This window comes from Phascolarctos cinereus, unplaced genomic scaffold, assembly GCF_003287225.1.
Source record: "Phascolarctos cinereus isolate Bilbo 61053 unplaced genomic scaffold, phaCin_HiC Scaffold_5;HRSCAF=322, whole genome shotgun sequence".
Classification (NCBI taxonomy): domain Eukaryota; kingdom Metazoa; phylum Chordata; class Mammalia; order Diprotodontia; family Phascolarctidae; genus Phascolarctos; species Phascolarctos cinereus.
This window is the reverse complement of record NW_027555958.1, coordinates 270,649,958-270,663,593: the sequence shown is the minus strand read 5'-3', so window position 1 is coordinate 270,663,593 and position 13,636 is coordinate 270,649,958. Positions and strand designations below refer to the sequence as shown.

At 41.6% G+C, this 13,636-nt stretch overlaps 1 protein-coding gene across 6 annotated transcripts in view; it reads right to left on the bottom strand.

Annotated features, from left to right (window-relative positions):
• Positions 1 to 13,636, bottom strand: part of BAIAP2 (BAR/IMD domain containing adaptor protein 2) — a 165,777-nt gene that overhangs the window by 75,561 nt on the left and 76,580 nt on the right. The window lies entirely within an intron of this gene.

Below are 13,636 nucleotides of genomic sequence, written 5' to 3'. Positions count from 1 at the left end.
GGTGCTCTATCCATGCGCCACCTAGCTGCCCCTTGTGAAAGCCCATTTCAAACAAACCACGAAGGCTTTTCTCTTCCTTGAAACCCCCAGCATCCCTAGGACCATCTCCTATTCATAGTCTTGATTCCAAAGCTGTCCTAAATCCTGGCCCCTTTTGCTTTCCGCATTATACATTCTCCAGTGCTAGTTATAATCACCCAACTGCCCTCCTCCAAGCCACGAGATTTGGGAATAGACTTTATTACTGGTCCCTTGTGTCTACCAAACAAGGTTCCCTTCTCCTCCTAATTATATAAGAACACACTCAAAATAGGCTGCTTATAACATGCAGAATTTGGCCAGCTACTGAAGCTCTAAGAAACTGATTTATGCTCCCTCATGCAGGACCATCGACAAAGGGACCACTTTGGCAAAAGCTTAACGCTATATGGATTCCTGTCTAGGGAGGCTGGGGAACAGAAGCGATAGGAGAGAGAACCTACCCAATAGTGGAAACCAAAGCTACTGTTTGCCAGAAAAATTTGCTTCACTAGGAGGTTACAAGAGACCCAACTTCATCATTTATTATACTATGGTATCAGTCCAACTCCATGAGAGTGACTTCCAAGATGGCAGCAAAAGCTGGCAGGCCTGCAAGATTCACCTCAGTTGGCAGAAGAATTCAGATTAGTCATGGCAGAGAGGCCATATATAAATCCTGATCACCTCAAAAGACTAAGTTTATTACCCAATCTAGATCATAGCGGCTGTGGTCTAATGGTCCCCAGACCATTCTTTTTTAAGAAGTTTAGCACCTGGCTTACAGCCTTCCTCTCCTCCCAACTCTCATCCTCATACTAGGAGACTTCAACATACAGGCTGATGCTCCCTAAAATACCCAAACTTCCCAATTCTTCCTCCCCTCCCTCAAGCCACAAATAGGGAAAGCCATGTCCTGAATCTTGCCATAGTTCACAGTGGCCAGGAGATGGGAAGAGTTGTCATCACTTAAGATAACCCTTCCTCTCTTACCTTACCCCTTCCTGTAGCCCTAGAGTCTGAGGCCTAGACTGTTCCAGAACCCAAACAGGAGGCTAGGCAGCCACAACACTGAGCACCAATGGGCATCTTACCCTGACTTCCTGCCCCTCTCCTCCTTGCTTCTGACTGTCCTGGAGCCAATCCAAGATTTGGGAAGAGTCTTTACTACCACCAGGCTACCCTTTACTACCTTACCTTTTCCCTTTACCCAGGCTGCTTGGCTGCTCCTAGAGCTTCAATGAGATGGGAGCCAATAGCTCCATTCCTTTCCTTGCTATCTGTCCTGAAGTCTCTCTCTCACCTCCATCTTAATTACTTATGAAAACTAAGGATATCCGTACCTTGCCAAGTGCCCCACTTTTGTACTCTTAGGACTTCTGGGCTTTTCCATCTGCCCTGCAGTTGAACTTTCTTTTCTGTTTCCCCCTAGTCTGAATGATCAGAGTGTCTCACTTTCTTCATTTCTAGCCTGCATTTAGTACAGCACTTAGCACAAAGTAAATGCTTAGTAAATGATCTAACACCTCCATCTCTTTACTTTCTTCTTTCCCCAATTTTAACCTTGTGGTTAAAACAGTTCAACTCTGCATTGTCTTCCAATCTCCCACCCTTCACACCTTTGTCCTATCACAACTCATGAGCTGCTAAACTCCAACTTTGAATTATACTTCCCCCATCTACCTCCCCCTCTGTCTAACTCTCTCAGCTAAAAATTTTGCCTCATATCTTTCTGAGAAAATGGAGGTCATTTGCCATGAACTTTTTTTCTCCCCAATTTTCATCATTACATCTCCTGATACAATCCTCCACTCTGCTCCTTTACTCTCTAATGAGTTTGCTCTTCTCCATGACAAGCTCAATCCTTTCTCCTCCAGCAAACTGTCCCCCACAATCATCCCCCTATATCTCTCTAATCTCCAGTGTCTCTCCCTCCAGCAAATTGTCACCCACAATCATCCCCCTATATCTCTCTAATCTCTCTCCTGTTTGTTGGTTTCTTCTCTGCTCCCTACATACTTTCCCAAGTCTCCCATCCTTAAAAAATCTTCACCAGATCCTACCATCTCTTTATCACCTTATAGCTCTCCTCTAAAGTTTTCCCTTATTATCTCTAGCTCTTCCCCTTTTCCCCTCCCAAAGCCATCTCATTTTAAAGAAGAGAAAGAGAAAAACTGAGCACAATTGATCATTACATCAAAAAAAAAATCTGACAATATGTGGCAATATAGGACAATATGTGGTCTATAGGCATAACAATATTGTCATACCCATGGACTGTCCCTCCCCTCCCTTACCTCTGCAAAGGATAAAAGTAAGGAGTCTTCTGATATCTCTTCTTTGGAGCTTTATTTGTTCTTTGTAATTTTGCAAAATTCATTTTCCGTTGTTTTGTAGTGGTTGTTCCTTCTATTTACATTGCTGTCTTCAGTGGGTTACAGTATCACTTTGCATCAGTTCATCTAAGTTTTTCTATGCTTCTCTTTATTCATCACAAGTATTAGTTCTTACAATATTCTTATTAGTTCTTACTTATACAGTTCTTACAGTAAATATTCCATTACATTCATGTACCACAATTTGTTTAGCCATTTCCCAATCAATGTATATATACTTTGTTTCCAGTTCTTTGCTACCACAAAAAGTGGAGCATGACACTGTTGACCACCTTCTCCTTCTAGATACTGTCTCTTCACTAGATTTCCATTGACACTCCTCTCTTGTTCTCCTCTTACCCATTTGACAACTTCTTCCAAGTCTCCTTTGTTAGTTCTTTATCCATACCCCATCCCACAACCCTCCAAATGTGAGTTTACCCCAATAATTCTCTTTTCTTACCCTAGGAGAATGCAAGCTCCTTGTGGGCAGAAAATGGTTCATTTTGTACTTTCTACCCTCAGGTCTTGGTAAAGAGCTTGGCATATAGTAGGTGCTTAATAAAATATTGTTGATTGATTCACTCTCTATACTCTCTTATTCAGTTGCTTTATCAGTTCTCATGGGTAGAATTATGATCTCTACGTAAAGACCTGCAGCATGTTGGGTGGACTCCTATGGAAAACTTTTGGGACTACATGGAAGAGAGTAACACAGGATGGCCAAACATGGATGGGTTGAGCATCACTGGATAGGTCTGAATCACTGGAAGGAGTTCATAAATCTATGAGATCACAGATCTATTTGTGTGATGTACATACCTCCCAGATCTATATATCTAGCTCCAGTCTCTCCTAAACTCTAGTCCCACACTAAAAACTACCTTTTAGACATTTAAAACCAGATGACCCATAAGATTCAACCTGTCCAGTACAGAACTAATTATTTCCCCCCTATACCCACCTTCTCCCTAACCTGAAGGATGAAGATGCATTTATTAGGTACTTACACTATTCCAAGTGTTAGGGATGCAAACAGAAAAATGGAGAAAGTCAGTGCTCTCAGAAAGTTCACTCTAACTAGGGGGAAATAACACAGAAAGTTCAGCTACAGAGCAGATAAGAAAGAAGCCCCTCTACTCTTAAGGGTATAATGGTGGGGCAAAATGATAAGGCCAAAGGGACTTCAGGTTACATGAACAGGTAAGATGACAGAATCAGAGGACAGCAGGCATAAAGGCAGGGCAGAGGACCTCAGGGAACAAAAGCAGGACAGACCGTAAGGCATCTCATTAGCAGGAACAGAGCTGTTGACTGCCATCTCTCATCCAAGCCCTGCAGCCATTCAAGCAGCCTCAGGGTAGGGGGTAGGAACCCCACAGTGAGGGCAAGCCTTCCCACTGCCTGATTGCCTCTAGTGAGTTCTGGAACTGCCAGGCCAGAGAAAGAAGACAATAGGGGAGAAACACGATCTATTTCTTCCCCATTTCTGTTAAGAGCACCCACCATCCTTCTAATGTCTTAGATATGGAATCTCAGTGTTATCCTCAATTTCTGCGAATTCTTTACCCCTTATATCTAAGCAGCTGCCAACGCTTACCATTTCTGCCTCTGCCTCAGTTCTCTTATTCATCCATTTGTCATTACCCACACAACTACCACCTTGGTTCAGGTTCTCATAACCTTGTCTGGACTAATTTAATGGCCTCCTAATTGGTCCCCCTGCTTCGAATCTCTCCAATCCATGCTCCACCTAGCTGCCAAAGTGATGTTCCCTAAGCACAAGCCTGACCACACCACTCCCCAACACTCAGTAACCAATAGTGGCTGCCTATTGCCTCTAGGATAAACTAAAATATAAACTCCTCTTAGATTCTCTGCAGTCTAGACAAAATGGCCTTCTTGCAGTTCCTCACACATATTATTCCATTTCCCATCTCAACCGTTTGTAAAACTGGCTGCCCCTTACGTCTAGAATGCTCTTTCTCCTCACCTCTGTGTCATAAAATCCCTCACTCTGGTCAAGACTCATGCAAGTGTCACCTTCTACATGGAGCTTTTTCTGATCCCCAAGTTGCTAGTGCCCTAGCTACCAATACCACTTTCTATTCATTTTGTATTTATTCTTTACATATTTACATGTGTATACAATGGACAGCCATAGGCATTTACATCACACTTTAAGATTTGCAAAGTGCTTTACAAATATGTTCATTTATTTGATCCTCACAATAACCTTGTAAGAGAGGTGCTATTATCAGCCCCATTTTACAGATAAGTACGGGAGGCTTCAAGAGGCAAATGACTTGCTCAGGGTCATACAACTACCACGTGTCTGAGGCAGGATTTGAATTCAGGACTTCCTGACTCCCATTCCTCTGCTCTATCCACTGTGGCTGTCCATATTTTCTCCCTCTTCTCTACTCGCTCCTTGAGAGCAAGGACTGATTCATTTCTGTTACCGTATATTCAGTGTCTAGCACAGTGTTTGACAGCCAGTAATGCTTAATAAATGCTTTTTGATTGATTGATTAATGAAGATGTGGGGTTAAAAAAAACTCAAACCCCATCAGAGTCCCATACACGTATATTTTACTTTATTGTGCTCAGATTTAGTTACTAAGGAAACTCCACTTCACTGAAGAACCTAGTACTAACTAGATGTTATTTGGTTGGGGAAGAGAGAGCAGACATAAAAAGAATTTACAATGTAAATGGGAAGACAAGCATAACAGAAAAGAAATCCAGTTGAGAACAACTTCAAAAAGGTAAGTAGGTGTGGTGGAAGAAAACAATAACAAGGCTGGTAGGTTAAATGACCTCCAAGGTCCCTTTTCCAGCTCTAAAATTTCATGATTCTAAGAAAGGGGGCAGGGGCTGCTAGGTGGCACAGTAGATAGAGAGTCCTGGAGTCAGAAAGACTCCAGTTGTTCCCGAGTTCAAATCTGGTCTCAAACACTTACTAGCTATGTGACACTGGGCAAGTCACTTAATCTTGCCTGCTCTGTAGAATAAGCTGGAGACAGAATAGGCAAACCACTCTAGTATATTTGCCAAGAAAAACCCAAATAGGGTCATGAAGAGTTGGACACAACTAGACTAATGGACTGAACAGCAGCAACAATGAAAAGAGATGATGAAACATAGGGGGCGGGGTGGGAAAGACACAAACAAAAACAAAAACATGAATCTAGAAGGAACCACTCAGTCCAACTAGTATACACATCACTTAATTCAATTAAATAAATATTTGCTGAGGACCACAGAGTACATAGTGTTAGGGCAGACACCATTATGGTATGACGATACTGAGCCTTCCATAGTAATGGCTCCAAGGAAAAAAAAATGGAAATTATTCTCACCACTAACTTTAATTAACTCTAAGATCCCAAATGCCTCATAGCTCTATAATAACAAATCTTGCCACTGAGGAAGAAGCTGCAGTGGACAGAAAAGCTATAAATGTCCCAACTCTTGTGGGCTCAGCCCAAGATCCTTTTCCTTGCTGTAATAAAGTACGATCATGCCTATCTCTCCATAGAGATTCTTTATTAAGGAGCCAGCCACTCCTTTGAAGAGGACACCAGTGCTCCTAGTAGAAACTGGCAGTCAAGCACGGCCCTAAACCACCTGCTCCCTTGGGAACAGAGAAAACCACAGCCGCCACAGCAGAAATGGCTTCATGTGGTCCGGAGGAAGCCCATAATTGCATGTGGTTAAAGGTAAGCTACACAGTAAATAGAAAAATGAATGAATCCCAGATTTATGAGCTCAAGTCTAGACCTGGAGAAGAAGGCAGCCTGGCAAAGGGAAGACAAGGTATAGTCATGTATACTGTTCTTGTTCAGTATTCTGTTCCCTGGCCCACAATTCCAAACCTGAACTAACCCTCTTCCTGGGCATCATGAATTTGCAGGAGATGCTCCAGAATGTACGAAATGAATGGTTGTTTGGATGACAAGGAAGGGTGCCTTCTCAGTGCAAGCACAGTAGATTCCAGTCCTGGAAGGGCCAAGTCCCTCTCTCTTCCAATGACCTTTAGAGGGCCAGATGCAGTGGCTGAGGAGCAGTAGGGCTCAGCTGGCATTTCAAAGTGTCAAATGACTAGGACTGGCACCTTTGTCAAGGGTGGTTGCTAATGAAGCTACCTCTTCAATCCAGGGTAAGAGGAAGTGCAGGAAGAGAAAAAGGGTATCCCTATACTATGAGCTCCGACCATTCTTAAGCAGTAAGATTTTCCACAGCAGAGCCTGTATCTTTTATCGACATGTACGCAGCACTGGCCCAAGAGCAAACAATATGGAGGCAGCATGATATAGTGGAAAGAGCCCTGGAACTAGAGTCAGAGGAGTTGGGTTTGAATCCTAACTCTGCCACTCACTCCCTACTTGTGAGACCCTGCCTAGGTCACTTCATCTCACTGGACCTCAGTTTTCTGAGGGGGTTGGACTCGCATTCTAAATTCCCTTCCAGTTCTAAAGCTAAGACCCCAAGATCCTAACTATTCTTTTACCATGTTATCTAGAAAGTGCCTAGCACAGGGCCTGGCACATTCAGACACTGAATAAATACTTGTCAATTGACTAATTTGGAAACACAGCTAGGCCATGATGACCTCTTATATGCTGATAATATGCAGTCAAAAATCTGATAATGTGTAATGCATGATCTTGGTCCTAGAGAAATGATTAACTGATCAGCTGATTGGAAGAGGCAGCTTCGTTAGCAGCCACACTCTTCCCTAAATGTGGTCTACACTGTAAGATATGGTTGCTGTGTTGGTTGGCTTTCCCAACAAGGAGCGTGGTATGATAGAGTACTAGACCTGAATAAGTCTTTCTGGGTTCAAATCCTGTTGCAGATATTTACTAACTATGTGACCTCAGGCAAATCACTACCTCTTTCCTCATCTGGAAAATGGGACTAATTATGGTACAGGGTTGTTGTGAGGAAAAATGAGATCATCTGTACAAAGTACTTTACAAACTTTAAAGCATTATATAAATGCTAGCTATTATTATTTTCTTATTATATTCTTTTCCTTGTTGCAAAGAATGCTTCAATGAGGTAGGGAGCTCCAAGAAGAAATGACGGTGATGTTAAAAAGATAAGGCAACCCCGGAAGCCTTTCAAAGCAGGGAAGGTCAATTTCATTACTTACACAGGGACCAAAGAAATGCCATGCTGTTAAACAGAAATAAAATCATTTTTAAAAGTTAAAATAAAGGTATTTTCCTTTGTAGACAATAACGTTGACAATTCTTTTCCCAGGTATTAGTGATCCACACTTTCTTGCTCAGCACCTTTGGGTGATTAGTACTTAAGAAATGACTGCCATAAGTGACTACCATGACTGGCCTATATGGATGGAGATCAAACTCCAGAATACAAGAAGGGCCTCATTAATAGTAAACACTCTTTTAACCAAAGCTTTATCCAGCTAATAGTGCCCCGCTAATCTTTCCTATGGCAGTTTAGACAAAAGCAACTGCAGATGAAGATTAAGTCATAAAGGCAAAACATTCTTACCATCAACTGGTGCAATGGGCAGATAGTGCCAGGTCTAGAGTCAGGAGGACTCACCTTCCCGAGTTCAAATCTGACCTCAGACACTTACTAACTGTGTGACCCTGGGCAAGTCACTTAACCTCTGTTTTCCTTGTTTTTTTTTATCAACTATAAAATAGGGATGATAATAATAGCACTGAGGGCAGCTAGGTGGTGCAGTGGATAGAGCATCTGACTTGTCTTTCTGAGTTCAAATCCAGCCTCAGAAACTTATCAGTTGTGTGACCCTGGGCAAGTCACTTAACCACGTTTGCCTCAGTTTTCTCATCTGTCAAATGAGCTGGAGAAGGAAATGGTAAACCACTCTAGTATCTTTGCCAAGAACAGCCCAAATAGGGTCACTGACATGAATGAAATGACTGAAGAGCAACAAAACAATAACAGCACTTACCTCTCAGGGTGATTGTGGGAAGCAAATAAGACAATTTGTTGAGCATTTTGAGAACTTTAAAGCTCTATATAAAAGCTAGCTATTCTTAACACACCATATGTCTGGACACAGAGTTGGCACCATAATTGTCACAAGAAGTTGATGTCAAGATGAAGAAAACGGGATCTGATATTAAATTGATCTATTTCTTTTTAAGTTTCTACATAACAGATGTAAGAGAAATGATTGAGAAGAAAGCAAATTATTCCCCAAAGGGCATTCTTAAACTTGGTACCAAAAATAATATTTGAAAATACAATAATATTGAAATTTCAAAAATAATATTTGAAATATACAAGTTTAATATGGGGTTAGGGACACCAATGGCAAACTGAATGTCTTTTTCTACATATCAAATCTCATGGTGTTTGTTGAAATCTGGAGGGATTATCAAAACATAGATATAAAACTTCTCATGATCTGAAATGGGATCATGGTCCATCTGAGCTGTGATTGTGTACCTGACGCCAAGACTGCCTAACTCATCAATGGCTACTAAATGATAGCTTGCACATGGGGAGGTTGGGGAGAGCAGACAAAAAGCAACACAGGATAAAATTATTTCCACAGTTCTAAATCTCAATCTGGCTGCTGAACAAAATAAGCCCACATAGAGCATTTTTTGAACTGAGGCCACGTAAAGTTTAAAATGTACAAGGCAGTGGTGTGAGATGTTGTGCTAGCTACCAAACATTTAATTCTTGCTGTGCTATAAGATGCGCCCCCAAACTGGAAGGTGTTTGGGGGAAGGGGGGGACCCAGCTGGATGTGAAAGACCTAGTCTAGTAGACAAGCAAGATCAAGCAGTGACTGTCAAGGTTATCTCCCAGACCAACTGCTTACATGGCCCAGAGAACCTTGAACATCCAATACCATCAGTCCAAAGAGATTCCAAATAGTCTCACTTGTTCAGAAGAGGCAGTTTTTCTGCTAGGTCACTGAAGAAAAACATCTTCAGTAAGCTTTACTATCTCTTGAATGACGGGCAAAAGGGCTTTTGAGGCTGGAAAATATTTTCTTCAAAAGCATCATAGAATCAGAATTTCCAGTAGCTGGAGAGCATTTTCTTTTGTTTCTTTTTTTCCCATTTCACTCCCACATTTGTACCTTTCCATCTTTACCCTGCTTCTAACAAAACTGGAAGAAGGGAACTAAAATCTTTCCCTATCCAATCCTGCTGATCTAGAGAAGGAAAGAGGCAGGGCAGACCTGGTAGAGATAGTCCAAAACATGTGCAGAAACAACTTATCCATTTAAGCATGGCTCCCAGACCAAGGACACATATAAGATCTAAACTTGAAAAACAGGGTTTAAAATAGGTTCTGGTATCCAGCTGGCACCACAGTGAACTAGAAGAGTAAGTTAAAATAAATCAACATAAAGATCAATCATCTGATAGAGACTGTCATGGTTTTGAAGAATGTAAATAGTTCTGGGATGAGTGGGTCAGTTATTTTGGTCCTGTACAACCATTCAACAAATCACCTCTAAGGAAGGAGAGGGGGGAGAGGAGGGGAGAGAAGGGGACAGTGGGGCATTGCAAGTATAACATGATGTATGTGTATCACACCCAAAAAGAGGCAAACAAGTTTTAGAGTGCACCTAGTGAACACAGTCAGAAAAATTCTTGAACCACAAAATATTAACCTCGCCCAGTTTATGAAACAAAGAGCTTAGAGTTACCATTCTGTCATCTCAGAGAAACTGACCTGGAAGGGATAGAATGTGATGGTTTCAATCATTTCTTTGATTTTTTTCTGTCTTTTGCAAGGGGGTGAGGGAGTAGATAAATCTTCTAATTAAGTAAATCAGTCCTTTCCGGTGAAACCATGTCAAATGCATTAGCATCCTAGAAAGAACCACCACACCCTATTATTACCAACATCTTTTGATACCTTGGCAACTCAGGTGGCTAAAAGGCTAATTCATAATTCACTTTGCCAGTATTCTAAAAATCTATCTCTAAAGACTCTCTGGTCAAGTCAAAGTGTGAAATTGGCATGGCGTATCCAAACAACTCAACCCAGTTGGGAACACCTTCCCAGTATGAAAAGGGGCAAAGAGTCAAGGAAGGACTAAATCCAGCATAAATCATGTTCACTTAAGTGACTCAAAGCCAATCTTATTTGAGAAGAAATTCAAAAGGCTGTGCTTCCTCTTCATTTCCCCCTCCCATGATGGGAACAATGTTTTGGTATGTAACACATCCAGGATGTGTTAGCTTCTAGGTGGCTTCTAGGCTGGGAAAACTCCCATTTTTCCCAACACCAGACAATGACAGGATGGAAAGGGGGTAGGAATACGTATTTATTAAATGCCAGAGACTGTGCTGAGCACTTAAATATTATCTCATTTGATCCTCATAACTACCCTGGGAGGTAGGTGCTATTAACCCCATTTTACAGATGAGGAAACTGAGGCAGATAGAGGCTATGACTTGCCCTGGGTCACACAGGTAGCATCTGAGGCTCCATTTGAACTCAATGATCCTTTCAGCAGTTGTTCTGTACATGGCTCGCATTTGTCTGCTCAGGGTAGAAAAGAAACATAGCCTGCCCTACAGAGAGTTGTAAAGTAGGCTAAGGTGGTCTTGACAGTGCTCTCAGCATTCTCTTTTCTCCCAGCCTCTCCCTTTTCCTCAAACGCATTAGAAAGATAGAAGTAGGATAGATTGGTGGCTTAGAGATCTACCATTTTGGGGAGGAAGGGAGAAGAGAAACAAGAAGGCCAGGAGAACCTGGGCTAGAGGGCAGGAAGGGCACTTAAACAAAATCTCAGAGATCAAGGTGAAACCGAAAGAAATATCAACTGCTGAGGAGTCCGATCCAAAATGTCTGTCACTTTGATATGAATGTCAGTGACTATGAGGATTAATCTACATGAGGCCCATTGGGGAAACAAATTAATGTTCTTTATAGATAATGGAAAGTGAACAAAAGTTTTTTTTTTGTTAGTTTGACATCACTGCTCAACCATTCTGATTTTTTTTTAAAGGAGAAGTTATGGCAACCAACATACATACTAATTTGATAAGTTCATCTCAAAGATGACACCAGCAAATAGGACACCTAAAACTCATACTATGTTAGCTGCCCTGGGCCAGTACAACTCCCACCTGGAAAGTAACAAACATATACTGAATTAAGTTGTAGATACTAATAGAAATTGATTCCATAAACCAGGGTATATCTTCAAAAGTAGGTCTGTGTGATTCAGCACTTCATTCTAGCAGACTGTCCTAGAAGGAGGCAGAAAACAGACCAGGGTGGGGTGGGGGAAGGGGTGGGGAGGGTGGTTCCAATCTGCTGCCTATCTTTAAGATAATTATGAACTGACATTACCAGAATAGCAGTTTAGTGAAATAGAAAGGTACCACTATGGCCTAGTCCAGAGGCTCTTAACCTGATGCCCGGAAGTTTTTTCTTCATGTTTTGATACCTATATTTCATTATGATTGGTTTCCATTTTAATCTATACATTTTATTTCATGCATTTAAAAACATTGTGCAGAGAAGGGGTCTATATGCTTCACCAGACTGCCAGTTGGGATCCATGACACACACAGACAAAGGTTAAGAACCTCTGGCTGAATCCCACCCACTGGGAAGTTGGCATCCATTAGAAACTGGGACCATTAACTAAAATGTGGGCAGGAAATATTCCTTTATTTCTCCAATTCCTTTCTCTATAGTTTTGTTTTCAGCATAACACAACACATACACACCAGTCAGCCTTTCTGACACAGACAAAGAAGTTGGGCCAATGCCCAGAGAAACCTAACAATCAAGTGTAGAAATGCTGACACATACTGGGGGACAGACCTGTGGCCTCGAGGCCACATGTGGTCCTTTAGGTCCTCTCTTTGACTGAATCCAAACTTCACTCAACAAATCCACTTAATAAAAGGATTTGTTGCATAAAACTTGATTCAGTCAAAAAGCCACACCCAAGGATCTAGAAGGCCATAAGTGGCCTCAAGGCCCCAGGTTCCCCAACCCTGGGCAAGTTGCTTAACTTCTCTGTGACCTAAACCTAAGCCCACAAATGGAGGAGCAGGTGCTAATATGCATTGGTAGAGGGAACTTCTTGTACCAACGAAATCAGAGGTTTGAGGGAGAAAGGGAAGGAGGGAGGGAGAGAGGGAAAGAGAAGAGAGAAGGGAAGGAAAAGGGAAGGAGAAGAGAAAGGAAGAAGGAATATCATTTATAAACTGAAAATCATAATATATGGTATTCAGATTTTCCTCTTCCTTTACTAGATGACAACCACTTTGTTCTTCAGTTTTATCCATTTTAAAAATTAGAGGATCATTGTCCCTACCTTCCAAGGAGGTCACCTGGGTAAGTGAAAAGAAAGTAAGTTACTCAGGGATTCCTGGAAGAATAACAATAGTCCATATTAAGATTTCTCCTTTTGGAGTCATACAGACTAAACCATTATTAATGACAGAAAGAAGGTATTTCCAAAGAAAGTACTAAACTATCAGATTTTTGTTTGTAAAAATAAAGAGAAAGTCTAGATAAATGGATTAAAAAGAGCCAATCTTCTGTTTCAATCAAATCTGGCCACAACTCCCACTGACTTGACTTGTTCCCAGCAAATGCCTTGAAAGAGCTATCAACATTTCAATATCATGCTTGGTTCCCAAAGAGGGCAAAACAAACCCTTTCAGAATCTACTGGTATCTTGTAGGGAGGGATTTGGGTTAGAAAGAATTTACTGAGAGGATTATTTCTGTTGTGATAGGCTAAGATATGTACCTACACAGCAGGCCAGCCAAAAAGACAGACAGATAGACAGACGCGTGCGTGCGTGTGTGCGCGCACACACACACGTCCAGTTAATAGTGTCAATCCTGGTATACCAAAGAAAGAATCATCTCATATCTGTAAAATTGCAAATCAGAAACAAGGGAAGAAAAATTCCATCACAAAAATTCAGCATGTTCACAAAACATCCCCACCCCCATCCCAGTTTAAAGAGCCATTTGTAATACTCTCAACTCCTCAACCCCAGAGATCCCCACCCATACCTCAAGGCTTCTGATGATTTCCTCCTATAGCTCAAAACCCAAACTGGTAGGACAAGTCAATAGGGGAGGGAGCTTTGAAACACTGAGGGTTTTGAGTGACTGAAAACCACAATACATCTACAACTAACCACAATAACAACAATAACAAAAAGGTCTAAGGGCTCTCTCCATTACACCATCAAGGTCCTGGGAAAATTCTATGCTTTTTCTTGT